The sequence below is a fragment of the Anas platyrhynchos genome, chromosome 18 (assembly GCF_047663525.1).
Source record: "Anas platyrhynchos isolate ZD024472 breed Pekin duck chromosome 18, IASCAAS_PekinDuck_T2T, whole genome shotgun sequence".
In the NCBI taxonomy this organism is placed as follows: Eukaryota; Metazoa; Chordata; class Aves; order Anseriformes; family Anatidae; genus Anas; species Anas platyrhynchos.
In genome coordinates, this window is record NC_092604.1 from 1,125,298 (window position 1) to 1,151,890 (window position 26,593).

Here is a 26,593-nt window from a genome sequence, read left to right on the forward strand (position 1 = left end):
TACATGTATTCGTGTGCATACCACAAACTATCATTATTTTATCTTGCCTATTTGAAGGCAGTGTTGCTGCTTATTTTTTAAGTTTGCATTTCAGAAAACTGATTCACAACTTTTACCTAGGATATTTAATTACATTCTAATAACATGGTAAAAACTTTACTGCTTGACAATTTTGGAAAACTTTATGCCAACTCTCTTTCTGTGGTTAGTTTGTCCTATAAATTACCTTTCTTGACTGTAGTACTGCAAAATATCAAATATTGCAATCTTAAAACATAAGATGTTTTCCTGCAAGTATATGGAATGTGATTTCCCTCCCCCCCCCCCATATCAGACTTGACTATGGATGCACTTTTTAAACCTGGCCAAAACACTTTATTCTCTCTTTCTCTCTCATTTTACAAACTATCCCTTGTGAAATGTTCTGAAGTACCTTTCAGTAGATGGCACATAATAAACTGGCCTGATGCATCCCTTGAAACAGAGTTCAATGCAACTCACATCACGGAAATAAGAGTATTTAAATTTGAATTTATGATTTGAGTGGGGCTATGCATGGAACAAAGTGCTATTTAATTAGTAATTTCTTAGAAAATACATCCACAGATTTCATACAATGGAAAAAACCCTCTTCAACAGATCAAATGAAACAATAGTTAAATTCCATTGTTCTCAGTTTTCTTCACAGGTGAATGAGATCTCTTGATGTCATGCCCCCAAATCTGGTCCTACATAAACAATTTGATTGTAAAATTAGTATTTTGCTGGGTGTCATTTCAGTCTGAATCACCTAGTCAATCATTTAACATGCAAACAATGCTGGAACAATGTTAGATTTTTAGAAGGGAGTTTTATTTATTTATTTATTTAACATTCACTTCTAATCGTAATCTCCCGTGTGACCTGAGGCACACTGCAGAGACATTTATTTAATCTCCACTTCATTCTTTTGTCAACAGCTCTGTTAGAGTTAATAAAATCAGTCTCATACAGTCAACTGTTGCCTTCTAAACTTGCTGTAAAAGGAATAAAGACTTAAAGACATGGCTAGTGATGGAGCTAGGGGAAAAACCCATGTACATCTGCATTAAACAACTCCACTTGCCAGATTCTTATGCTCATAGCCACACTGAAAAGTCAGAGGCTGACCCAGTAGTTCCCTGGGACTAAGTTGGATTTACTCTTGTAGAAGGATGTTACTCTTGTGTGAATGTAGCATAAGGATCTGTCCCAGAGCTTAGGAGTCTGACATCTGTTTCTCAGGCCACCCTGCAGGAGGTTTGTATGCTGCTGGGTAGGTTTGTATTACTGTTGCAGTCTTGGGACCTCGTGGAGCAGTCTGTGAATGTACACACATCACAGGAACAAAGAATTTGATCGGGGTGCAGTGTGGGGGGTGGGCTCGAGGAGAGGGGCATTCCCTTTCATAAGTTTCCACTGGTAACCAGTTCCTGCAGGTCTACTGACAAGGCTTTTATTGAAAGTGTATGTACAAGCTGCTTGGACAATGCATTTGTGACCACCCACAGATCTAAGGGAGGGAGAGATGATTAAATAGAAACAAAAGTGCGAGTGGATTCGAGTAGTTTTGGTTTTTTTTTTCTACTTTAGATTTTCTGAGGTATGAAAAGAATTTTGAAGGCATTCTAATATAAATTTAACCTATACAGGCTTGAAGTTGCTGTGAGTGTGTGCCACTAATTCTGACTGGTGACAGACATTCATAGTGCTTTGTCTGATGAGTCAGATGAGAATTTACATGCATTCTTTTTATCTTCAGCAAAAAGTCATCTTTAGATCTAGGTGGTGTCCATCTCTGACTTTTAATCAGATTTAAATACAGCAAGCAAGTATTAGACTAGAAAGAACATAGTGTCTCATGTTTCCCCATGGGACCACGTCCACATCTCTTACAAACGCATTACTTTCAGACCTTATTGGAAAGAACAAAGTAAGAATGAAGTCCATTCAGGATCTACTTTGTTGCAGCAGCATCTACCCTTTTCACAATGTGGTGTGACTCAGTATGTCAACAGGACTGAGTTTTGCTAGAGCAAGATGTCAGAGCAAGTCTGCTCATCACTGCTCAGCACCACATACACTTTTTGTTCCCATTCCAACCTAGAGGTCTTGGCTTGCACTGTCCCAACACTTTGTTCTGTTGGGAATGTCTCACAGAGGGCTTTCTTCAACAGCAGCAGGGAGAGACAAGATGTTCAAAAGTCCCTGCCCTCCTGGGTGCAGCTTGCAGGAGCAAATACAGTGAGTGGTGCTGTGCCTGCTGCAGCAGTGCTCCTTCTGGGCTAGCATCTGCCCAGCAGAGGCAGAGATGATGGGATTTGGGAAAGATGCAAGATCATGGCTGGGTGCCCTGGCAACAAGACAGCAGGGATAATTTGTTTCTCACAAGTTCCTCCCTGCCATGAGAATGCTTTATCCTTATAGTGGTAGACAATCTTTGGCAGAGAGCAGGGGTCTGAGCAAGGCCCCGTGGTGCAGGCCTGTCACCAGCCCACTGATGGGGGACGGGGAACAGTGGGCTGCAGAGGGGCTGGCAGCTCCAGCAAGAATGGGACAGGCAAAGACATGGAGGAGGAAGGCAAGAAGAAGGAGCCCAGTGCTCAACCCATGCTACTGCAAGAGTTGTGTTTGCTTTTTGGTGTGTGTGTTTCCCTGAACTGTGCGCTGTATGTAGCTTCCATCCCAGATAACATGATAAAAAGATAATGCTTTCTACCATGCAGACCTAATTAACCCCAGCACTGGTCTAATCCATATGCTGACCTTATTACGACTTCGTTTTCATATCAAAAAATATTATGGTATCAGGTAGGAGTTACGATAAAGCTTGGAAAAAAGCTAAGTACTTCCAGAAAGTCTTTTTAAGCCCTGACTTGAATTCATGGTTCCTAGATGGATTGCTACTTGGTTGGTTTGTGAACATTTAGCAAAGTGATTTTACATCAGCTGAACAGCACTGTGTCTCCATTTCTTTTTACTGGTAGCAACAAATCGCACATTTTCCTTTGCACGTTTTGCCAGCAAAGATTTCAGGTCAGCAATAGATGGACAGGTTAGACTGTAGAGTTTTTAATAAGAAAGTATGTTAACTTATGGGGATCTGCCCATAATTTTTGGTAGAATCAGCCCAGCTCACTTTTCTTCATTTAACATTGAAATAGATTTGTCAGTGGGTACCATACTAGCTCTCTGATACAAGCTTTTAAATTGAAGTGCACTATAGCCAGAGTAAGTCAGTTGCCTTGGAGAAATATTACAAGATTAAAAGTTTTATCAAACAAACAGTCTTTTCCTTTCTAGATTAATGTTATTATTACTATACTATTCCTATGCGAATCAGTTATACTTCTGGTTATCACAGGAGATTGACCAATTTATAATTCTTTATTGCTATATTCAGATGCTGAAATTATACCAAGGTTCTTATCATTTTCCCATGTAATGCTACATAAGAATGTAGACCAAGCCAAGCTGTTCGGCAATGATTAACAGTTGTCTTCAGACTATCAGCTTAAAAACACCTGACTTTAGTATGTCTACTCATTCTGTTCCAAGTGATAACCTGCTTACTCAATTCATAACGCTGCAGGGATTGACTTTTTGCCTCAGTCCAACGGTGGTGTCAGTGAAACCCTCCCAGTCTCTACCCTTCCTTTCCCTAGCTGCATCTAAATCTGCTGTGACTACAAACATACCAATGGTTCACAAAGCCTACACCATTCTCTGAGCTGCTTGCCTCCAACATCTTCTTCTTTCTTCCTTTACTTGGTAACATGTTCAGAATGGCTCTTGAGGAGGCCATCCAGTTCATTTATTTAATTTTATTTTGTTCTTTTTCCAAATCCTTGAAGTCTAGGAACTGTCAGTCAGTGCTGGATTTAAGGTAGCCATTGCCAATTAAAGATGTTGCTTCTCACAAGTGGAATCTCACCCCACAATCAGATCTTCTTTTCCTGAAACAACATCTTGCTACTTTTTGTGCTTTTTAAGGGTTTTAGACAGAATCACCTAGTAGTCCACTGCTAGATCAGCTCACTCATATAGCATCCAAATCCATCATGGAGAAGGAAAAATGCCCCTGAAGTCCTCTCAGCATATTGTTGGTGTCCCAGTACATGATACTTGATAATGTTTTTATATATATTTAACAATATACCTAATTTCATTAGGTTTAGTAAGGATATGGGGCTTTTTATTTTTGTACATATACATGGAGAACAGAATAGTATAGCATATGGACCAGAATATCCTAACAAAATCACTGCTAACATGCTAATACATAACATAATATATATGATAAATGCATAGTAAGATCATGGGAAAATTAATTGATATTGCCTACTCGCATTTGTACCTTTTTTTTCCTAAAGCTATTATTTATATGTTTAAAAATATGCAAAATAAATCAAAAGAGAAGCAATAAAAATAAAACCTTCCCTCAAAACAGCTGGATCCCACTCCAGTTGCTGCCTTTTTTTTTTTTTTTTTTTTTCTAGAGATTTAAACAGTATCTCTTTGCTAGCCTGAGCCCAATTTAACAGCTTCCCTAAGATGTATGCATTAAGTTACAAGCCTTAATAGGCTGCAGCTGGGGAAGGGTGCACTTGTAACTTATGAACTTTGTTTAAACGATATAGTTTTACTGATTATGTGCCATGGCTTGATTTAAGACATGTAAGGGAACTTTACTAGCCTCTCACTGAAGAATCTTCTTTAATAGATTTCATATTACATATTTCTTTCATTCAAAAAGCTTGTATTTTTCTTCTGCATTCACGTATTAAATTAAATCCACGAAGGCAGTTAAAAGGACTTTTAGAAACAGCTGTTTTAAGTTTTAAAATGACAAAGTAGGTGGTTATCTTGGGTGTGTGTTCTTTATACTCCACTCTCTCGGCAGTGAGACGTTGTCAAGTATATGACTCCATTCCACTTCAGTGGCAGAGTCACTTGGCTCCCACTCCGATTTGCCCTTCCAGTCTTGGCCAAAACACCCCCCTCCCAGTTGGCCAGCCTCCTGTTTATGGCATTGTTTGTTTGCCTTGGTTGAGGTGAATGCCTAGCCAGTATTTTTAGCAGTAATTCACAGAAACCTGGAGCTATTTTTTTTCTGGCATCAATGCAGTGCAAACTTACTGACATAATCCAAGTTGGAGAGTTCTGTTTCCCACTTAGAATGATATTTAATTTGACTCACAGACTTCCTTGAGCAGAGGCAAGACAGTTGCTACTGAAAGGTGAGAAATTGTCTGGAAAACAATGTTGTGTTATAATAAATGTGTTATCATTTAATCCTCTTTCAAACACAGTTCACATCAAACTGTATTTCTGAACTCTCAAAAGAGCTCAGGGTTCATTTAGGGTAAATGCAGCTGTATAACCCACATATTTGTTGTTCCACAGAACTCGCAGCCTGTCCTAAATTCAAATATATATATATATATAAATAAATAAATAATAAAAAGTCCTTAGAGTCTAGGAAAACTTCAAGAACTCTACCAGGATTTGCACTTGGGGACAGCTTCATTTGGTACAATGCTCAGCCCCTGGGCAAGAGGCTTTTCCAGCTGAGTAAAAAGCAAAGTAGAGAAGAAAAATCATCTTCTCACCTCGTAACTAGGCATTACAGCCAGCTTCAAATAGACTATTGTGGAACCATTAATATTCACAGATGGGAGAGTACTAAAGGAGGGTATATGGAATTCTTGCTCTTGAACTTGGTGATGCACGTACTACTATGAAACTCTAACCGAGAAAGATCTGAGGTATAAAGTGGATAAAATATTGTCTGAATGGGGTCTTGGCATTGCCTACAACAAAATCAATACTGTTAACTAATTCAGCAACTGACAGTGTACAAAATAAATTGTTTTAAAGCATGGATGATTTAATCCTGAAGAAAATTGTTTGTCATTGCATACAAATACTATAAGCATTATCTTAAAAACTCAACCACATCATAGGCATCTTTCAAAATACGAAAGTCAATTACAATGAGAATGTCCTTTCAAAATGAGACGTAAATTACAGTATTTTGCTGCATTAAACCATGAATCTTGTTGTTTCATTTATGTACTTCTGAAAATTCTCATTGTTTTCCATACTGCATTTTTAGACTTAAGCCAGTTGGATGCCAAATACTGATATACAGCATAGAGACTGAACAACATTCTGCCTGGAATGTTTAGAAATGAAGGCAAACAATGCATGTGATTGCAGGAAAAATGAATAGTGAGAGATCTTAATACAACATTAGTAATCATCATATTAGTAATCATTAGTTACTATCTTAGAATAGTCACTTAGTATATTTGATTGTGCATCTGATCATATGTATACATTTTTCACATCTTCCTAAACTACTACAAATCCATGTGATACATAATGAAGGAAAAAAAAAATAATAGTGGCTGTAGTGGCTGTTAGGCATAAATAAAATCTTTTTTTTTTTTTTTTTAATAGAGAGCTGTTTTCACACACACCGAATTTTTACAAGTTTAGCTGAAATTGTTTTAATTATATATTTGAAATTGATATGCTGTTTTAATTTAATGATGATAAACATACTGATTCAAGCTAAACAGTTGAATAAAATAAAATTAATTAAATCAAAACATAAAGAATTCTTGGGGAAAAAAAAAGTTTGAGGCTTTGATATCATGGCTGCATTCTGTAGTTTAACCTGATGCATCTTCATGTTCATCACTGTTTTGAGGTGCTAGTTTTGGCTAGGATTGAAAAAATCACAGCAAAAACTGCAGTGATAATTTGATGCTGCCACTACATATATACCACCAAGTATTTCCTGCTACCATCCTCACAGCTAAGCCAGGTTTTATGTTTATCCAATTCAGTACAAACCCAGGCACTTTTAATTACTTAATTACAGAGATATCCAGCTGCACTGTGGGATAGGCACATAGCTTTCATTTGACAGAAATTCTAAACAGAATAAAAATGATGCTGCTCAGCTACTGTTTCTGTGTTAGTCATACATGTATTAGTTTAATCTGTAGCAGCTACTCACTGCTTACTAGTCCTCTGGTAAAATATTGCTTTATCTGTAAAATTTGAGACAGCTTAAAGCATGTTTCAGGATTTCAGGAAAAGAAGGGAAATATATTTCTGTTGGTGTATTGCAGTGAAAGTAGATACCTCTCTATAGCTCTAAAAAGTCTTTTGAATATTAGTTTTCAGAGTGGAAACTTTCAGCCAAGTGAGAGATGCAGGCTGTCTAAATGCTGAATTACCATCGAAAGGACTCATGAACAAGAATGGAAATTAAAACAGAAATTTTACACTCTGAACTCTTAATTTCTGTAAAACTAACAACAGAAGAGAAGCAAGGATCAGACACACAGCAATTTAGGTCACTTATTGCTATCATTGGTACTAAACAGTTTAAATACCTGTTTCTTTTATAGACCACTATACCAGTATAATTTCCTCTTGGTAAGCAAAAGCACGCATGATATTTATGGGTAGTTTCCCCTCCATCAATGAGGGGCTTAGGATACTAAAATCTAGGGACTTGGACTGGACAAAAAATGATCATGCTTGGGATTTCCCTGTGCAGCTTTGCCAATTGCATTGTACATCTTCTTAGAAGACTCAGCAGTTTATTACCTACAGAATAATCGATCTCATCATGATGTGGGAGAAATCAAGCTTTATTAAAATTTATTTATTTATTGTTTTACCAAAAGTTGTATCATACAGGCTGAATGATGAGACCAGAAAGAGTACTGTGGGTTACCTACACCACCAAATTCATTATTCCTGTGGACTTTGCATTATTGTTTTTAAGGACTGCACTCTTGGACAACAGTTGTTTCAAAAACCAAAGCACTTTATGGAAACATCCTAAATCAGTGATATTCTTAAAGCTGATACTTTCTGTTGCTATCTATTTCAATACCAGTAAAGGACTGAATGTCACCAATACCATTCTCACACTGAAGCAACAGCTCCTACTGAATTGTCATGTTTAAACTTGGAAATTTTACATTCATGAATTTTATGTTCAAATATCAGTTTTCACTTAATGGGTTTAAAATTAGATTGTTACCCAATGTGTGCATGCTCTGTGGAGCAGAAGGTCTCATAAAAAAGAAAAAAAAAAGAAGAAAAAAAAAACACTCAGATGTTTACATCAGTGAGGTATTCAGCCAGAGACCAATTTCTGAAGGTGGATTACCATTTGGAGTCCGTACCGGTAGCAGTTTCCCTGGCTAGTAGACCAGTTTTTCTCCCACATTCATCATCATTTAGAAAAGCAGAAGTCAGTTTCTGTGGTTAAGAGTTCCTCAATATTTCAGTTTTTTCTCACAGCTGCACTGAGACAGTGGTTATCCCAATGTGTTTCCTGTTACAAATACAAAATTTATTCAGATAACTTTCTTCTTTACGGTGAAGCAATATTCCAATGCCATGAGAGTTCTGCAGCTTTAAATGCCCAAAATGCCAGAACTGGTAGGAGCCAACACTGCTGCTGCATCCGTGACACCATCCAGTGGCAGACAGCAGTGTGCTCCAAACACCCTGCCTCGCCTCCCCAGAGCTCAGACCACGCCACCCACACTTCCTCATGGCTTGAGCACAGCAAAAAGGGAACTGGTGATGACCACACTCTGTGTGTCTGCCCTTGTCATGGCTAAATGCCAAGAAAAGCTGTTGTCTGTGAGAGCAGTGCAGCTGCCAGAAGTCAGGAAACAGGCGGTGACAATATTGGAGCTCACATTGCTCACCCTGCAGCAAACAGAGCAATGCCCTGTCCATAGATTGCATGTGAGCTACCACCAGGGTGACACTGTCTCAAAATGGATCACTTCTACATTATTCCACTACTAACAAGGTCAGACGAGATGAAGAAAGAGGAAAATTATACATGTATGAGGAAAATTATCTCTGCCACTGATTCCTGTATGCACTAATACTTGATACTGAACCAGTATCAGTACTCTGAAGGACCCATACTGCTGCCTAGGGCTTCCATATTTCCACTGGAAGGTCCAAATTAAGAAACATACTTCTTACCTTCTGAATTTAAATTTTCAAGTGAGAAATGATGAACATCATACACAGCTGGTTTTTTTTTGTTTGTTTGTTCATTTGTTTGTTTTTGCATAGTGTTGTGGTTTAACCTATTAGGCAGCTAAGCACCACGCAGCCATTTGCTTACCCTCCTCCCTCCCTCTGTGGGATGGGGGAGAGAATCAGGAAAAAGAAAAAGAAAAAAAAAAAAAAAAGGAAAGAAAGCCTGTAGGTTGAGATAAAGACAGTTTATTTGGAGAGAGGAAAAAAAAAAAAAAAAAGAAGAAGAAAAAAAAGGAAAATAATAATAATGATGATAAGAGTATTAATACCACTAATGTGTACAAAACAAGTGATGCACAATGCAATTGCTCACCACCTGCTGAACGATGCCCAGAAAGAAAGAAAATTATCTCTAAGCTACACATGGCTCTGTAAAAGGAGTCTAGATAAACTATACTAAAATTCTTTTCGAGTCCAAGCCGAAAAGTGTTGAGAAAACCCCAACACAGAACGTAAAACTTTGGAGTACTGGCTCAATAGTCATGATGTCAATTGGATTTCTGGTTTTCACATTTCTATTTTCACATTAGCCTGCAACTATTATCATCATAATATACAACACCTTTTTTTCCAGCTACTTCATAAAGTTTTGCATTAAAAGTCAGCTGCTTTCCTTGCATGACCATGTGTTTTTGTTTTTGTTTTTGTTTTTTGAGAATGGAAAAGAGGAATCTGAGTATAACATTTTCTCATGTTTGAAAGTGAGCAGCTTAATGGCTGCTGTGATATCAAAGTTCCAACACATTGACTTAATAGTACAATATTGCTGACCTGCAATTTATGTACTACAGTAGCCTGCAATCCCAGAAAGTCCAAAATTGCCACAAAATCATATTTTTCACACCAGCAGAAATAATCACAGACATTTTATTATCAATAATAAATGTATCAAGCTCATATGTCTGCATTTCTTGTGTAACACAGAAAACACTAAGATCAAGGACATGTATGCATCCTACATTCAGCATTTTTATGTCTTTGACAGTGAATGTCGTAGCAATATTGCAGGAGTTCTGGGAAGGCAAACAGAAGCAGAAGGCCGTATTCCCAAGCGAAGGCATCATTGTGTATGAATCACTGAGCTCCCTGGGCCCACCATTTGTGAGCTATGTTACCTTGCCGGGAGGAAGTTGCTTTGGTAACTTTCAGGTAAGTGTCAGCTTCCAATCTTTGCCAGGGGAATTTTATCTATTTATTTATATATTTATTCAGGAAAATTCTTTTGCCATAGAAGATACAGGACAACTACTTCTGTAACAATGAATACTACACTTGACTTTTCCAATCTCATTCTGTCCCAGCCCTCACCGACTTGAGAGACAAGGTACCTGAAGGAAAACAACACAGAGTTCTAGGAATGATTTTACCAGTCTTGTCTCTGGTTTCCAGTCATATCTACAATGAAGTGAAACATTATGAGTAACTCAAGTCAGGCCAGATATGTCCCTTCTACGTCAATAACCAAACCTGTCAAGTTAAGAACATGGAATTAATGAAAAGGAAATCCTTCTATTTTGATCTGAGTTCACTTTTTTTTTTTTTTTTTTCTAGACCAAGAAGAACCAGCAAAAGTCGGGTGAAAAATGAAATGAAAAATGTTAAGGCCAGGCAGCTTGCTCACTGCAAGTGCTAATCTGAAAGCAGATGGAGTGCATCTTCATACACTCCATCCTGAGACACTCCACTCAACAGGCCAGACCAGCTGATGAAGTGCATTGCTGTCCTGAAGTTTCATGTGATGGGCTACTTTTAAGTCTCTTGTTTATGCTGTAGTACTTGAGGTCTATGGCAGGACCACAGCACACTCTTATTTGTCTACCCTTCTTTCTTGATCGTGTGTGGGAAAGAGAGAACGTGCAGAGGCCCTCAGCCACATGGTGCACCTGTCACTCTGTGCAGCTACATCCCTGAGCCAAAGTACCAAACTTCATGCTTGTGAAAGGACTTTACACAAACTACAGAAATCTAAAATGAAGCATCCAAACACTTACAGAAGGGTGGGCCCTCTCGATGCACCTCAACGTGGGATCCACAAGTCCTCACGTGGTTTCATCCAGCACTCTTCTCTGTCCCTCCTCGCTAAACTTGCTCAGAGGCAGCTGTTACCAAGGTGTCACAGTGACATCATTCAATTCTGTTTCTGAAGTCATCACCGTAGGCCCCTGGCAGCGGCAACACAACACTCTCTCTTGCTAATGCGAATGTCTCAGAAACAAGTAGAGAAGTCCCACTCTCCCCAAGCTGACTTTAATTGGAGTAGTTCCAAAATTATTCTCTGCCCCCCTACATCTGGGGAAGGTGTGTGAGAAATCTTTTCCTTAAGAAAGGATTACAAGCCAAAAAAAGCTTGCTTCTGATACGTTCCCCTTCCTTTTAGAGCTGTTCGCCTTTGATTTCCAAGGAAGAAAAAAGAAGGTGAAATCAACAATTCTCCTCCTCCGAGTTGGGAATATGAAATAAGCCCAATTATTTAGGAAGCCTGAAAAAGGAAACTATACATTTCCTTGTTAAACACCTTGTTGCTCTGAAAACTTGTCCAGTACTTTGCAGCTGCAGTGCTTTTCGGTGGGTGGGCAGCCGAGCTCCATCACGGCCACTCTCTCCCTCCCCCTCCTCAAAGAGAAAGGGAGAGAAAATACGAGGCAAAGGGCTCAAGGGTTGAGACAAGGACAGGGAGATCGCTCAACAAGGATCGTGATGGGCAAAGCAGACTCAGCATAGGGAGACAGTAAGATTTCCTGCCTAACTACTACTACTACCAGGCTAGACAAGTGAGAACCAAAGGAAAGAAACCAAAAACACCTTCCTTCCCCCCATCTGACCTCTTCCAGCTCCTCCCCCCGTGCAGCGCAGGGGAACAGGGGGACTGGACTGGGGGTTGTGGTCAGTCTGTAGCACTTCATCTCCACCACTCCTTCTCGGTCCCTCTCTGCCCCTGCTCCACGTGGGCTCCTGTCCACGGGCTGCAGCTCCGGCCCGGGGCCTGCTCCTGCGGGGGCTCTCCATGGGCCGTAGCCTCCTCCAGGCCACATCCACCTGCTCCACTGGGGGCTCCTCCACCCATGGGGGGGCTGCAGCGTGGAGATCTGCTCCATGGGGGACCCATGGGCTGCAGGGGGACAGCCTGCTCCACCAGGGGCCTCTCCCTGCACAGCCCGCAGGGGAACTGCTGCTGCCTGCCTGCAGCACCTCCTGCCCTCCTGTGGTGCTCACCTGGGAGCTGCAGGGCTGCTTCTCTCACGCTTTCACAATCCTCTCTCCCAGCTGCTGTTGCACAGCAGTATTTTCCCCCCTTCCTTAAATCTGCTCCCCCGAAGCCCACCCAGCAGCACTCCCTGCCTCGGCTCTGGCCAGCAGCAGCTCCTTTTTGGAGCCATCTGGAGCTGGCTCTGCTCTGATGCTGACAAGATGGGGCTGCATTCATTTCCAAACTGGCTGTCATAAAGGCCTTCACCTTTGCATTACATTGAGGCAGTGGTGATCTCAGCCTTATTGTAGTTCTCTGCGTAATGTAGCTCCCAAAAGAGATCCCAAGGTCCAGAACAGACATGGAAATAACTGGGGGGTTGTAAGGAAAACAATTGCATTCCATCTACATGCTTGGGTGTTATTAACAGAGCTTTGTATACTGAGCTGGTGCTTGGTAGGAGAAAAACCATAAATCTTCCCTAGGAAAGTAGGACCCCCTCAGCTACATACTGCTGTGAGGAAACTCAGATGTAAGAACACACTTAAATAACACATCAGCAGAGCTGTTGTGCTCCTGACCACCAAAGGCACCTTTTTCCAACACCGTCGTACTGGAAGTTGATGCAGCTGGTTCCATCCTTAACGTGGGACTGTACAGTGCTTTAAAAGAAATATTTTTTCACAGCTTTGGAGAAAGTGAAGCAGAGAAAACCCCACCTAACCACTGATACCTGGACCCCAAACTGCCACAGACTGACAGCGATGCCCACTGGATATCTCCTGCTGCCTTCTGACTGCTCCAGCAGAAGTCCCGTTTGAATTAGCCAGCAGGTCCCTCTGAGTGGCTTTGCTGAAACTCCTGCCGTAGGAAGTATCCTACGGGAGCCAAGTTGCTAAACTGATGTGTGGTTTTCCCTTAACCCCCTCAGCCCTGACTTTGCAGCTCCTGACGACACTGCCAACGTGTGCAGTGTCACCGTGTGCCAACTAGGTGCCAGCTGCCATGTTTTATAGATTGTAAAATGAGTGATTTGGGACTCGTGAGCACTGAGAACAGGTTAGCAATTGCTTAAGAGCTTTACTTGTGTCGCTCTGGGGCAGGGAGATGGGTGAAACATCTTAGGCTTGAAAGTGATTCCCTGCAGAGGGACGTGCTCAGATCTGTACAACAGATCTGTCGTTTTGGTCACCTTATCAGATCCCTGCTTGAGAGGTTGCTTGCAAGAATCGATTCCTCTTCACCTTGATGTGTCAAGCTAAAGACAAATCTGTGCCAAAGCACTGTCTGATCAGACGAGTGCCTCAGTTCAGGATTGTTCTTGGACAGCTCCAGAAACACCAGGACGATCAGCCAGGAACAGATTAATTGGATCTCGAGGCTGTCATAAAACAGGTCCCTGAAGTTTGAAGACTCTTCCAATAGTTTGGGCCAGCAAGGAGCAGCTGTACCTGGCGGCTGCGGTAACTCGGGGCTCAGAGTCTCAGAGAGCGTGCTGAAAGGTGACCCCCAGCTGGCTGCTGGAGGAAGCTGAGGCAGCGTTCAGCTCTAACCTTTGCCTTCTTGGCTGTCATCTTTGCACTCCTGCTGTCAGTGGGTGTTGAGTGTCCTTCCCCCCAGCCTCAGCACGTGCCCTCATATGTAGGCAGCGTTTAGCAGCTAGAATTCACTCCAATATAAAGAGTACAAATCATGCGTTTTCTGCTTTTGCTTTGGAACTCTTAGCTTGAGGTTTTCCTGCAGGCCATGAGGTTTCTTGCAGCAGCAGGGATGAGTTCTGTTAGCAAGAGGCTGTTCTGTGCTTCGAATGTGGGAAGATGAATGGTTACCTGTGCACCGTTAAATAGAACTTGACACCTAGCACACCGCACTTGCAGCCTGTGGGGTGCTTTAACAAGCAGGTAAATCAGCAGAGGCTGTTTTGCAGCCGGGGTGATGCTGGGTGATTAAAAAGCAGGGGCAGAACAAGGAGTTTCTAGTGTTTGTTCTTGCTTGTCATCCGACTCTCCACTTCCACTGTTCGTTAGAAAAAAAACAAAAACAAAAACAAAAAACAAAAAACAAGGGGTAAGCATCTTAATATCTTTATTATAAATGGAAGGCACAAAACAGACCAGCTACAGAGACTGTCCAAGAGAAATACTTGGTGCTTTATAAACAAACAAGGAAGTACCCTTAGGTGGGTGTGATAATCCTCCTCTAATGCGTTTTTGGAGTGCAAAAATAGATTTGTTCCTTTCTTGCTCTTCTCTCCAGGACAAAGGCAGAATAGGCAACTGCAAAGTTAGACCAGGGAGGTCAGTTTGTTCCATACTGAGAAAGACAAGCCTGTAAAACAAACTAGACAGATTTTCTTGGTACTATTTATCTTCCTTCAGCAAAGGCAAAGCTTATGACACTTGTTGGTGTGTATTTCCAGACCCCCAGCTACTGGCACTGTAGCGCATCTCTAATTCTTTGGTACAAAAGGTTCAAAATCTCTTAATGCAAACATTTTACCCGCACCCTGGAGCAAAAAAAAGAAATCTAAAAATCTTACCAACTTCTATTACAGACCTGCTGAGTGCACCAGAGTTACTCATTTTTATTCAGGCTTTCAGGGGCAACTTCAGTTGGTTTAGCGCCCGGATTGCCGTGTTAGCAGGTGTCAGTTTAAAAAAAAAAAAGCTTTTGAGGTCCTTTTTAAAATGAGACTGCTTTTTTGGAATTTAGGGCTGCGAGGTATGCTTGGTTTTGCTTTCTTCCCATTCCTTAGACCAGATCCATTCAGATTCTGAACAGCGTTCCCGGTCTGTTCAGGAAACTGGAAGGCAACAAGCAAAATGATGAGCTCCTTGGGCAGTCAAAAGACCTAAATCTGGAGAGTGTTTTGAGTCAAACTTCCATGCTAAGGAGCACCAGTAATTGTTAGAAGTAGATGCAGAGGAACCTGCATGGCACTGGGTGTGTTTCTGAAGGTGCTAAAGGTCCGAAGTGACGATTCCTATCCATAGTAAAGAAGAGAAGGAAAGCTTGCACTTAACTACTGTTTTTATTCCCTTTGCCCAGCAGTCAAAAGCAGTAACTAATATGAGAAGCCAACTTTTCCTCTCTTTATTTTAGATTTGAGAAAATTCCCTGCCAAAAAAATATTTCCTGGAAAATTCACTAGTGTTTGTGTGAGTAAAAGGTTCCAACCTTTGATTATTAATTTGTAAGAACTATTTCATCCACTTTTGTCCAGAAGAGTCAGAAATAATTTGCACAGAAATGTGCAGCGTTTTAATGAAAGGTTTCAGAATCACTCTAATTTGAACTTTATCTGGTCTGGTTGCAGGTTTTGTGTTTAGTGTCTTTAAAAAAAATAATAATTAAAATTTCTGACTTCATCTCAGAAAAAAGAAAAAAAAAATGCTTGTGGCTAAATAAAATCTGTTGCAGCTCTGCTCATCGAAAAATCATTGGCTGTTAAATTGGACCTAAGTCGTCTTCTCTAACCTTTCATGATCCTGCAGCAATGGATGAGGATGGATATATGGATTAGGGAACAGCACGTGGTGGCAAACCTGTGGTATTTGCTACAGCGCAGAAAGAAAAACCCAATTGCTTCCAAAAAATCCAACTAATTCAAAATCCTTGGCATCATGCAGTCATGCCACTGGCAAAGTGAGCATTCCCCTGCCTCTCAAAGCTTGCTGTACCCTTGATCTGCTGTCTTCCTGCTGTTAATTGATTGCAACTCTACGTGTCTGATCAGGGCTACGAGTTGTTCTCGCTATGGAGATCATACAACATATACTGTGCACGCTTGTGTGTATAGATCTGTTTATCCTGTATGCATGTACATACGTCTGCATATTTGTGTGCTGGCCCCCAGATCACTCATCTTACAAAGCATCGGCCTCGAAGGCATACTCATCAAAATCTTTTGTAGAGCCTCCATTTTTTTCTAGTTCCCTCAAAATGAGAGAATTTTTACGCGCTCTCTGTGTCGAAAAGGCAAAAATTCTGATTTTCACTGTCGCTCTCGCTAACTTTCTCTCACTCCCTCCTCGTGTGTGTATAAACACAGATGTGTGTATGCGTATGCACATCTGTGGATTTATATGCACTGGTATGTTTTTTGCTGTACAGGTAATAAAGACGGGGAAAGGTTTTTGTGTTTTCTTAATAGGTGAAGAAATCTTGAAGACCAGAGATTGGAACATACTGAATTTTAAATTAAAAAAAAAAAAAAAAGTTAAATTGTCTGGCTGTGGAAGATGGAGCCTCATTTTTGCAGCCACTTTGAATCACGAGTTCATCTCTAAATGCGCTGGGTTTTTTGTTTTTGTTTTGTTTTGTTTTTTGGTTTTTATTTTTTTGAAGAGCTAACTATCCCTGGCTGTCTCCAGTCTGAGAGAGCATTCAAATGGACTTGCTTCCTCTATTAGTTATAAGCCGTTTAAAAGCACATCCTATGTTTGAATTGCGGATGAGAGGTTCCCTTGGCAAAGTGAGGAGGAAAATTCTTCCTACCCCTTTATTTTTAATTCACGGATTCAGTCTTGGTTTGGCCTACAGGAGAAGTTAACTGGAAGTCTTTGAAGATCGATAACTTTGCTGAGGTTGTCCAGGTAGGTGAAATGGAAGACCCACAGTGCCTGGAACGTGCTGTTTAATGCGTCCTAACTGTGTTCTAGAGAAGTTATTTGTAGCCAGAGTTGATTATTGACTTGCATGTATGATCAGGTGGTTTTTTAAGGAATGACTCCGTTTTCAGGCTTCCAGATGTGCTCCAAGTCATCTTATTGAGGATGTGGAAGAGAACGCTTGCTGACAAAGCTCCTGGCAGCTTTACGGAACTTTCATATTTAGTTAGTTCATGTAACAGCTGATTTCAAGGCTTTGCTCTCTTCGAGAGACTGATAACTTGATTTGATGAACTGAAGAAAGCTGGAAAAATGTTGGTTCCTCATTATTTTTCACTTGTTACTTTCTTTAGGGTTACTTTTCAAAAGAAGATTTCCCTGCTCACAAGCCAGTAGAAGACTTTCAGCCCAAGCAAGGGTGAAGACAGCTCTCTCCAAGAGCAGAGGAAGGCCCTGTGGAGAGAAGCCGAGCTTGTTAGCAGAACTCGTCGGCATGTCTAAACAAGGAGACGATTGCTACTTCTATTTCTATTCTACCTGTACCAAGGTATGGCTGGCTTTCCTTTGCTTTGCTTTTTTTTTCCCATTTTTTTTTCAGGAAGGAGTAGATTAGGAGGAGGAAGCACGCTGGTCTTTGGTTAACTTGAGAACCAGATAGATTCTGAATTCAGTTGTAGCAACATTAGGCAGCAGCATGGCCATTTTTGAGGCTGTACTCTATTTTCCTCGTTGGTTTCCTTTTGGTTCCAGGGAGACAAATGTGCCTACCACCACTGCGAAGCTGCTCTGGGCAATGAGACGGTCTGCAAGCTGTGGCAGGAGGGTCGTTGTTTCAGGAACGTCTGCCGATTCAGACACATGGAAATTGACGTGAGTGCCTAACGATGTGTTCTCAAAATCAATCAACAAAAGCATTTTTCAGTGCCGTAGGTGTACTGATTGTGCTTTTGCAGGATAGATTTGTTTGCTTCAAAATCATACTTGTTTCTGTTACCAAGAGAGGGGGTGGGAGGAAGCAGAGGAAAATAAAATCAATGCCTTAGGTATGTCTTAGCAAGATATATATATATTTTTATTAGATGCTGACAGTTTTCTCAACAGATGCAGAATAGCTGTTAAATAGACTGCTAAAACCTGCTGGAGCAGGGGGGTAATAAACAGGCTGTTCTATCGTCATGGGAGCAGGCTTGATAATGAACTCTCAGGTCTCTTCTGACCCACAGTCCTTCCGATAACGCTGTTCTAGCTGCCTGGGGTAGGAAGTGGGGAAAGTTAAAGGTGCAGAAGAACTAAGTCTCCAAGAAGTAGTTCTAGACAGGGTTAACCTAGGCAATTTCAGATGTTCTTTTTCCCTCTGAATAATGCTAGTATAATCCTAGGTGTATTAGTTTAACCCACCCTCATCTGGTGTCTGAGAGTGCCTGTCTTCTCAAACTGAATGATGACAAATCTAAATGTGCATAGTGGTTCCAGCTTATGCAAACTTTGTGAATATGCCCAGAAATACTCCACTGAACTGAGAAACTGACCTTTGGAATGATGTTTCAGCACTGTGTTGTGACAGCTGTCATGATCTGGAGCTGCGCATCTCTTTGCAAGCCTCAGGTGCATGTTATCACGAGCTTGGCCATTTGCCGAGGCGATCGGCTCCGGGGCAGACGCGTTCTGCAGCGGAGCGGGGGATCGGGCCAGGCAGGGCTAACTTTCCGGCATCGAGCCGACTTCAGGGAGCCGCCAGGAGCCGGCAGCCCTCGTGAGGGAGGCTGACGAGGCGAAGGCGGGGCCAGCAGTGCCCCCTGCCCGGCCGTTCAAAAGCAGCCCCTAGGGAGCGCGAGCGACCAGGAGCGCGGCGAACAGGACGGGCAAACAGGGCGTGGCGCGTCAGAAGGGAGTGGCGCGGCAGTTAGCGCGGCAGTTCGCGCAGGCAGGGCGAGCAGGAAGGGCGGAGAGGAACCCCCGCCCACACGAACGCCTCTTAACGACGGTCTCTAGCTAGGCGATAATGGTCTCCACCAGGCACGGAGCGCTCTGCAGGAGGTCGGTACACACCCAGACCGAGTACCCGCTAAAGAATGCAGCGGTTCAGGTCACCGGATGCAGGGAGTGTCAGAGCCTGCTGCTACTGTCGGCGGGAGGCAGAGACGCTGCGTGCGTGAGATGTGAGCAAGTGGATGACCTGATCCGCATGGTGGCGGAGCTCAAGGAGGAGGTGGAGAGGCTGAGGGCCATCAGGGAATGTGAGCGGGAGATAGACTTCTGGAGCAACTCCCTGCAGGGCCTCAAGGAGAGGTACCGGGGTGAGACACCCCAAACGGGGGTGGACCCCCTGCCCTGTCGCCGTCGGACAGACGGAGGGGATCTGGGAGTTGAGGAGGAGTGGAGACAGGTCCCTGCGCGACATGGCAGGCGATGCCCTCCCCTTCCGGCCCCACCTTCCCAGGTGCCCTTACAAAACAGGTTTGAGGCCCTGGAGAATGAGAGATCAACAGCAACTGAGGAAGAGATAGACAGTGTTCCCAGGAGGATGCCTAGGGCGAGGAGGTCGACTCCACGCATCAGGACTGCCTCCACCAAGAAAGAAAGAAGGGTGATTGTCGTGGGAGACTCTGTCCTTAGGGGGACGGAGGGCCCTATTTGTCGGCCTGACCCTACCCGTAGGGAAGTCTGCTGCCTCCCTGGGGCCAGGGTCAGGGACGTTGCCAGGAAGCTCCCCAACCTGGTACGCCCCTCAGACTATTATCCTCTCCTGATAGTCCAGGCGGGCAGTGATGACATTGATGACAGAAGCCTGAAGGCTATCAAAAGAGACTTTAGGGGGCTGGGACGGTTAGTGGACGGAGCAGGAGTGCAGGTAGTATTTTCGTCCATCCCTACGTTGATAGGGAGGGGTACGGAGAGGACAAGGAAAGCCCACTTGTTAAACACGTGGCTCCGGGGCTGGTGCCTACGCAGAAATCTTGGGTTTTTCGACCATGGGGCAGTTTACTCGGCACCTGGCCTGATGGCTGTAGACGGGTCCCTATCCTCTAGGGGAAAAAGGATCCTGGGCCAGGAGCTGGCGGGGCTCATTGATAGGGCTTTAAACTAGGTAAGAAGGGGGATGGGGTTGAAGCAAGGACTGTTGGGGCTGTGCCAGGGGGAGCAATGGCAAGGCCGGAGGATAAGGCAATGGCCCAGCTGAAGTGCATCTACACCAATGCACGCAGCATGGGTAACAAACAGGAGGAGCTGGAAGCCATCGTGCAGCGGGCAGGCTACGACTTGGTTGCCATCACGGAAACGTGGTGGGACCAGTCCCACGACTGGAGTGCTGCGATGCCTGGCTATAGGCTCTTCAGAAGGGACAGGCAGCACAGAAGGGGTGGCGGTGTGGCTCTCTGTATTAGAGAGTCTTTCGATGTTGTAGAACTCGAGGCTAGGAATGACAAGATCGAGTCCCTTTGGGTTAGGATCGGCAGGGACAACAAGGCTAGTGTCCTGGTCGGGGTCTGCTATAGACCGCCGAACCAGGATGAGGAGACGGATGAGGAGTTCTACAGGCAGCTGACAGAAGTTGCAAAATCGTCAGCGCTTGTACTCGTGGGGGACTTCAACTTCCCTGACATATCCTGGAAGCACAACACAGCCCAGAGGAAGCAGTCTAGGAGGTTTCTGGAGAGCGTGGAAGATAGCTTCCTGACACAGCTGGTTAGTGAACCTACCAGGGGTGGTGCCCTGCTAGACCTTCTCTTCACAAACAGAGAAGGACTGGTGGAGGATGTGATTGTCGGGAACAGTCTTGGGCAGAGTGACCACGAAATGGTGGAGTTCACTATTCTTGGCGGGGCCAGGAAGGGAACCAGTAAAACCACTGTATTGGACTTCCGGAGGGCTGACTTTGGGCTGCTCAGGACACTGGTTGGTGGAGTCCCATGGGAGGCGGTTCTGAAGGGCAGAGGGGTCCAGAAAGGCTGGGCGCTCTTTAAGAGGCAAATCCTAATGGCGCAGGAGCGGTCTATTCCCATGCGCCCAAAGATGAGCCAGCGGGGAAGAAGACCAGCCTGGCTCAACAGAGAATTGTGGCTTGAGCTAAGGAGAAAAAAGAGGGTTTATAATCTTTGGAAAATTGGGCAGGCCACTAAGGAGGACTATAAGGATGTAGCGAGGCTGTGCAGGGACAAGATTAGGAAGGCCAAAGCTCATCTGGAGCTCAATCTGGCTACTGCTGTTAAAGATAACAAAAAACGCTTTTATAAATACATCAACACCAAAAGGAGGAGTAGGGAGAATCTCCATCCTTTACTGGATGCGGTGGGAAACTTAGTTACAAGAGATGAGGAAAAGGCGGAGGTGCTTAATGCCTTCTTTGCCTCAGTCTTTAGCGGCAAAACCAGTTGCTCTCTGGATACCCAGTACCCAGAACTGGTGGAAGGGGACAGGGAGCAGGATGTGGCCCTCACCATCCACGAAGAACTGGTTGGTGACCTGCTACGGCACTTGGATGTGCACAAATCGATGGGGCCGGATGGGATCCACCCGAGGGTACTGAGAGAACTGGCAGAGGAGCTGGCCAAGCCCCTATCCATCATTTATCAGCAGTCCTGGCTATCGGGGGAGGTCCCAGCTGACTGGCGACTAGCAAATGTGACGCCCATCTACAAGAAGGGCCGGAGGGCAGACCCGGGGAACTACAGGCCGGTCAGTTTGACCTCAGTACCAGGGAAGCTCATGGAGCAGATCCTCTTGGGAGTCATCATGCGGCACTTGAAGGGCAAGCAGGCGATCAGGCCCAGCCAGCATGGGTTTATGGAAGGCAGGTCCTGCTTGACGAACCTGATCTCCTTCTACGACAAAGTGACGCGCTGGGTGGACGAGGGAAAGGCTGTGGATGTGGTCTACCTTGACTTCAGCAAGGCTTTTGACACCGTCTCCCACAGCATTCTCCTCAAGAAACTGGCTGCTCTTGGCTTGGACTGGCGCACGCTTCGTTGGGTTAGAAACTGGCTGGGTAGCCGGGCCCAAAGAGTTGTGGTAAATGGAGCCAAGTCCAGTTGGAGGCCAGTCACTAGTGGCGTCCCCCAGGGCTCGGTGCTGGGGCCGGTCCTCTTTAACATCTTCATCAATGATCTGGATGACGGCATTGAGTGCACCCTCAGTAAGTTCGCAGATGACACCAAGCTAGGTGCGTGTGTCGATCTGCTCGAGGGTAGGAAGGCTCTGCAGGAGGATCTGGATAGGCTGCACCGGTGGGCTGAGGTCAACTGTATGAAGTTCAACAAGGCCAAGTGCCGGGTCCTGCACCTGGGGCGCAATAACCCCAAGCAGAACTACAGGCTGGGAGAGGAATGGTTGGAGAGCTGCCAGGCAGAGAAGGACCTGGGAGTGATGGTGGACAGTCGGCTGAATATGAGCCAGCAGTGTGCTCAGGTGGCCAAGAAGGCCAACGGCATCCTGGCTTGTATCAGAAACACTGTGACCAGCAGGGCTAGGGAGGTGATCGTCCCCCTGTACTCGGCTCTGGTGAGGCCGCACCTCGAGTACTGTGTTCAGTTTTGGGCCCCTCGCTACAAGAAGGACATCGAGGTGCTTGAGCGGGTCCAAAGAAGGGCGACGAAGCTGGTGAGGGGCCTGGAGAGCAAGTCCTATGAGGAGCGGCTGAAGGAGCTGGGCTTGTTCAGCCTAGAGAAGAGGAGGCTCAGGGGTGACCTTATTGCTCTGTATAAGTACATTAAAGGAGGCTGTAGCGAGGTGGGGGTTGGCCTGTTCTCCCATGTGCCTGGTGACAGGACGAGGGGGAATGGGCTAAAGTTACGCCAGGGGAGTTTTAGGTTAGATGTTAGGAAGAATTTCTTTACTGAAAGGGTTGTGAGGCACTGGAACGGGCTGCCCAGGGAGGTGGTGGAGTCACCATCCCTGGAAGTCTTCAAAAGACGTTTAGATGTAGAGCTTAGGGATATGGTTTAGTGGGGACTGTTAGTGTTAGGTTAGAGGTTGGACTCGATGATCTTGAGGTCTCTTCCAACCTAGAAATTCTGTGATTCTGTGATTCTGTGATTCTTTCTTTCTGTCTTCAGAAAAAGTGCAGTGAGATTCCTTGCTACTGGGAGAAGCAGCCGGGAGGCTGTCAGAAAGCCAACTGTGCTTTTCATCATGCAAAGGGACGTTACATCGATGGACAATTCTTCCCACCAAGCAAGAGTGAGTTTAGGTCCTTTTTCTTGAAGTGCTGAAGACTTAATTTGGAGTATTACTTAGTGGGTGCCAATCCTGTAGGGGGCATCAGGTAACTGTTCATTTGTGAGTACAGGAAAAGGTCTGCAGTCATAGGTGTACTGCACCGAGTGTACTGCTGGTGTTTGTTTTCTGCTTTCGTGCTCAGCTTCTCTTGGCTTTGTGTGATGTTTGCCTTGCAGTTTGCTTCCTGTTGTTTCATCTTTTGCTGGGTGGTAGGGAGATGTGTTGTTGTTCGAAGGGAAGTCTTTGTTGACGGTGTAAACAGTGATGGGATGGGCAAAAGGAGATGATGAATTCATTGTCTGTGCGGGTTATCTGCCTTTCCTACCACCTCTTTGCTAAATTGTGGTCAAAGTTTTAAACTGCCATATTACCGATGATCATCCTCTTCCTCTAGCTACACTGCCAAGTCCGCCTGAGTCCGCGGACGATGATTTGAAAGTGGATCAGATGTCACTGCAACAAAACAAACTTTCTGTCCAGTCAAATCCCTCTCCACAGCTAAGGGGGTGATGAAAGTGGAAAACTCTGAAAATGTCCCAAGCCCTACACACCCTTCAGTTGTAATCAAGGCTGCAGATGATGATGAAGATGATGATGGTGAGCATGTTTTGGTTCTTGGAAGGAATTTGTGCTGTAAATGATTGTGTAAATCTTTGGTTCTTGAAGGAATCTGTGCTGTAAAGGAATGTAGAAATCACAGATGACCTGAGGTCTGACTAGCGATAGGGCAGGCAGTGTGGCCAGGTCACTGGTGGCTTTGTCCGGCAGTCAGTGGACAGAACCTGAAATGTTGGAGGAAAGCTTAGAACCACTCCTGGCTTTAGCTGGTCTGTTGTGTAAAGTTCTATGTGAAACTAGGAAGGAAATTTCTTTTTTCTGTCTGAAGAGCAATGTGTTGTGTAGTAGTTAAAGCTGCAGAGAGAATCTAGAGTCCTAGATGTTTTGTCCTAGTGTATTCTACTTAGGAGTTCATCAGGTCAATGTAGCTCTTTAAAAAACAAAACAAAACAAAAGAGCAACAAAGTTTTTTATATGAAGCATGGGCTGAAGTGTCACTGCATGAGCTATGTAATCATGAACAATCTGGTCTATGCATAACTGAATAGATTTTTCCCCTTCAGACCAACTTTCTGAGGAAGAAGAAACTAAAACTCCTGTCCAGCAACCAGCTGTGGAAGGCAAAAATGGATTACGGGTGATTTCCACTCGCAAAGGCAGTTCTACTGCTACTAAACAAGGTATTCCAGCACCTTAGTAGGATAAATCAGAAGAACTTGACAGTTAACTCAAAAGCAGTGTGGTGTAAAAACACAACAAAATGTAGGGATGCTGAATGGACTCGGTTATTTCCATGATCTCATTTCTGCCATGAATACCATCATGTGCCAATTGGGTCAGAAAGGTGAACTCCTTTTCTTTATTTTTGGAGAACAAAACAGGGCCACAGCATGGAGTTGAAATGGCTGCACGTGCAGCCTTGCAACCACTGTTGATAAGCCATATCTAACGATAGAGGGATCTAATATCGTGTAAATGGATTAAAATTAAAACTACATTTTTAAGCCTGAAGGATGAAAGGAGGGGCAAAATGCCCTTGGTTCTCTGGCTCTTTCACTTGTGAGGAGTGTTGACAGGCTTTATTCTAAATACTTCAGAAAGTTGCTGAGCGCTAAGAAGCCTGAGGAGCTGTGGTCCTCAGTGAGTGCCTCTAAGCCAGTCTCATGAACTGTTTCCTATTTTCAGAGGGCAATCTGAATTTTGGAATAAAAACACTTGAGGAAATCAAATCTCAGAAGATGAAGGAAAAAAATAAGAGACACAGTGGTGAGTTAGTACAGTCAGTACTTTAGGTGTTAGCTGAGCATGTGTTTCGATGATAGATGGTGGCAAATAAGCATGTTAGTAATAGACACAAGGAGACAGCATGTGGGAAGATGCTCTTTTCAAAGTTCTTGGAAATCTGTGGCTTTATTAGTTTAGTTGAAGATGGAAGTGGTTCAAGAGGAACTGAGTTGTGTTTTTGGGCTATTCAGCGTATTTTCCTTGAAACAGTAGATCACCGTATTTAAAGCTATGTGGTTATTCCACAAATGCTTGAAAGTCTGCTCCTAACGTCAGCCTAGAGTCCTAAATTGTGATGTGCTGCTCATTTCTTTGTGGTGTTTGAACATTTGCCAGTTAACTGTAAATTCATGCATGTATACAAAGCTGTACGCAGACCAGGAAGATGCTGATGCTCCAACTGAGTTTCTGGGTGTGCATTACGCTCCTCTTAACATGTGTGTTGGGGGCTTACAGCAGTGCTTACAGTAGAGCTATTTGACCTGCAGTGTGGGTTAAGGTGGGTAACATAGAAAAGGGATTCGGTGTTACTGAAACACTGGATATGTTACTTTTATCATAGTTAGCTTTGTTACATCATGTCTAAAACTAGACTGAAGCTCTTCAGGGCATTGTCCTGTCTTCTGTTTCTGAGAAGTACTTAAATGCTTTAGGGAACTGAAGCTAGAAATACACCCTTTTGTTTCAGTCATTTCACAGTTTAGCTTTCTAAATGTCTCTTTGTTTATCAAGTCTTTAGGGTGGAGTAAGCTCTGTGTACTTACAAATTGCTGCATCAGACATGCTAAAGCAGTGTTCCATGTCATTAGTAGGACCGACTTGGTCTTATCTGTTGTTTTAATATAAAAATCTGAAATAATCCATTCACGTATGCTGACATGGTTTGTAGAAAAGCATGACCTACAAATGAGTAAAGCACTAAATAAATAAATAAATAAATAAATAAATTACTACTTGCTAGAAATAACCATTGCTATAATGTTGCCTTAAAATTATATGGTACATGTATATAATGCTCATCTTCTGTTGGTGATGCATGAATCTGAGTAACAGGTACTTTTGGCTGCAGGAGCTGTGTTCACAACTCTTACTGCTTGGAGCAGACTGCACAGAGAGTTGCACTAACAGCCTGCTAGTGATATGCAGATCAGAACGTTTGGGAACTGGGTCATTTATGGGAGCTGTCAATCCATGCCATGATGGTGTTGCAAGTTGGATTATTGAGGGCTCTTTTTGTAACGGGGTTACTTACTTCCTTGACACATTAGTGAAAGCCTTCTCTCAAGACTATGGCTCTTGCTAATACATAACACAAATGGAAACAATTTCAAATACTTGCCAGCAGGCTTTGCTTCCTTTTACCTTCATGCGGATTTTTCCTGTAGCCTATGTAGTAGGGAATATTGTGTTCAGATAAATAGGGTTTGGGCAACAGGCTGTTATTTACTTCCAATATTTTACCGCACTTCAAAACTCTTACTTGAAAACTACTGTAGAAGTTGAAATGATGCTTCAGGTCATAGTTTGATCTGTGGAATTATGAAACTCCTTGTGGTATTTGATTAAGGAGGCATTGGGGAGGCATTGGGGAGGCAAGGACAATCCCCAGACAAGGACTGTA

At 43.6% G+C, this 26,593-nt stretch overlaps 1 protein-coding gene across 1 annotated transcript in view; it reads left to right on the plus strand.

Moving 5' to 3' along the window:
- Nucleotides 1–26,593, plus strand: part of LOC113841777 (kinesin-like protein KIF27) — a 56,352-nt gene that overhangs the window by 553 nt on the left and 29,206 nt on the right. Inside the window, 7 exon segments of the mRNA XM_072025275.1 lie at nt 10,103–10,266; nt 10,669–16,899; nt 17,268–17,461; nt 17,665–17,784; nt 22,968–23,091; nt 23,525–23,727; nt 24,252–24,368. The gene's annotated coding sequence lies outside the window, so the exon portion shown is untranslated.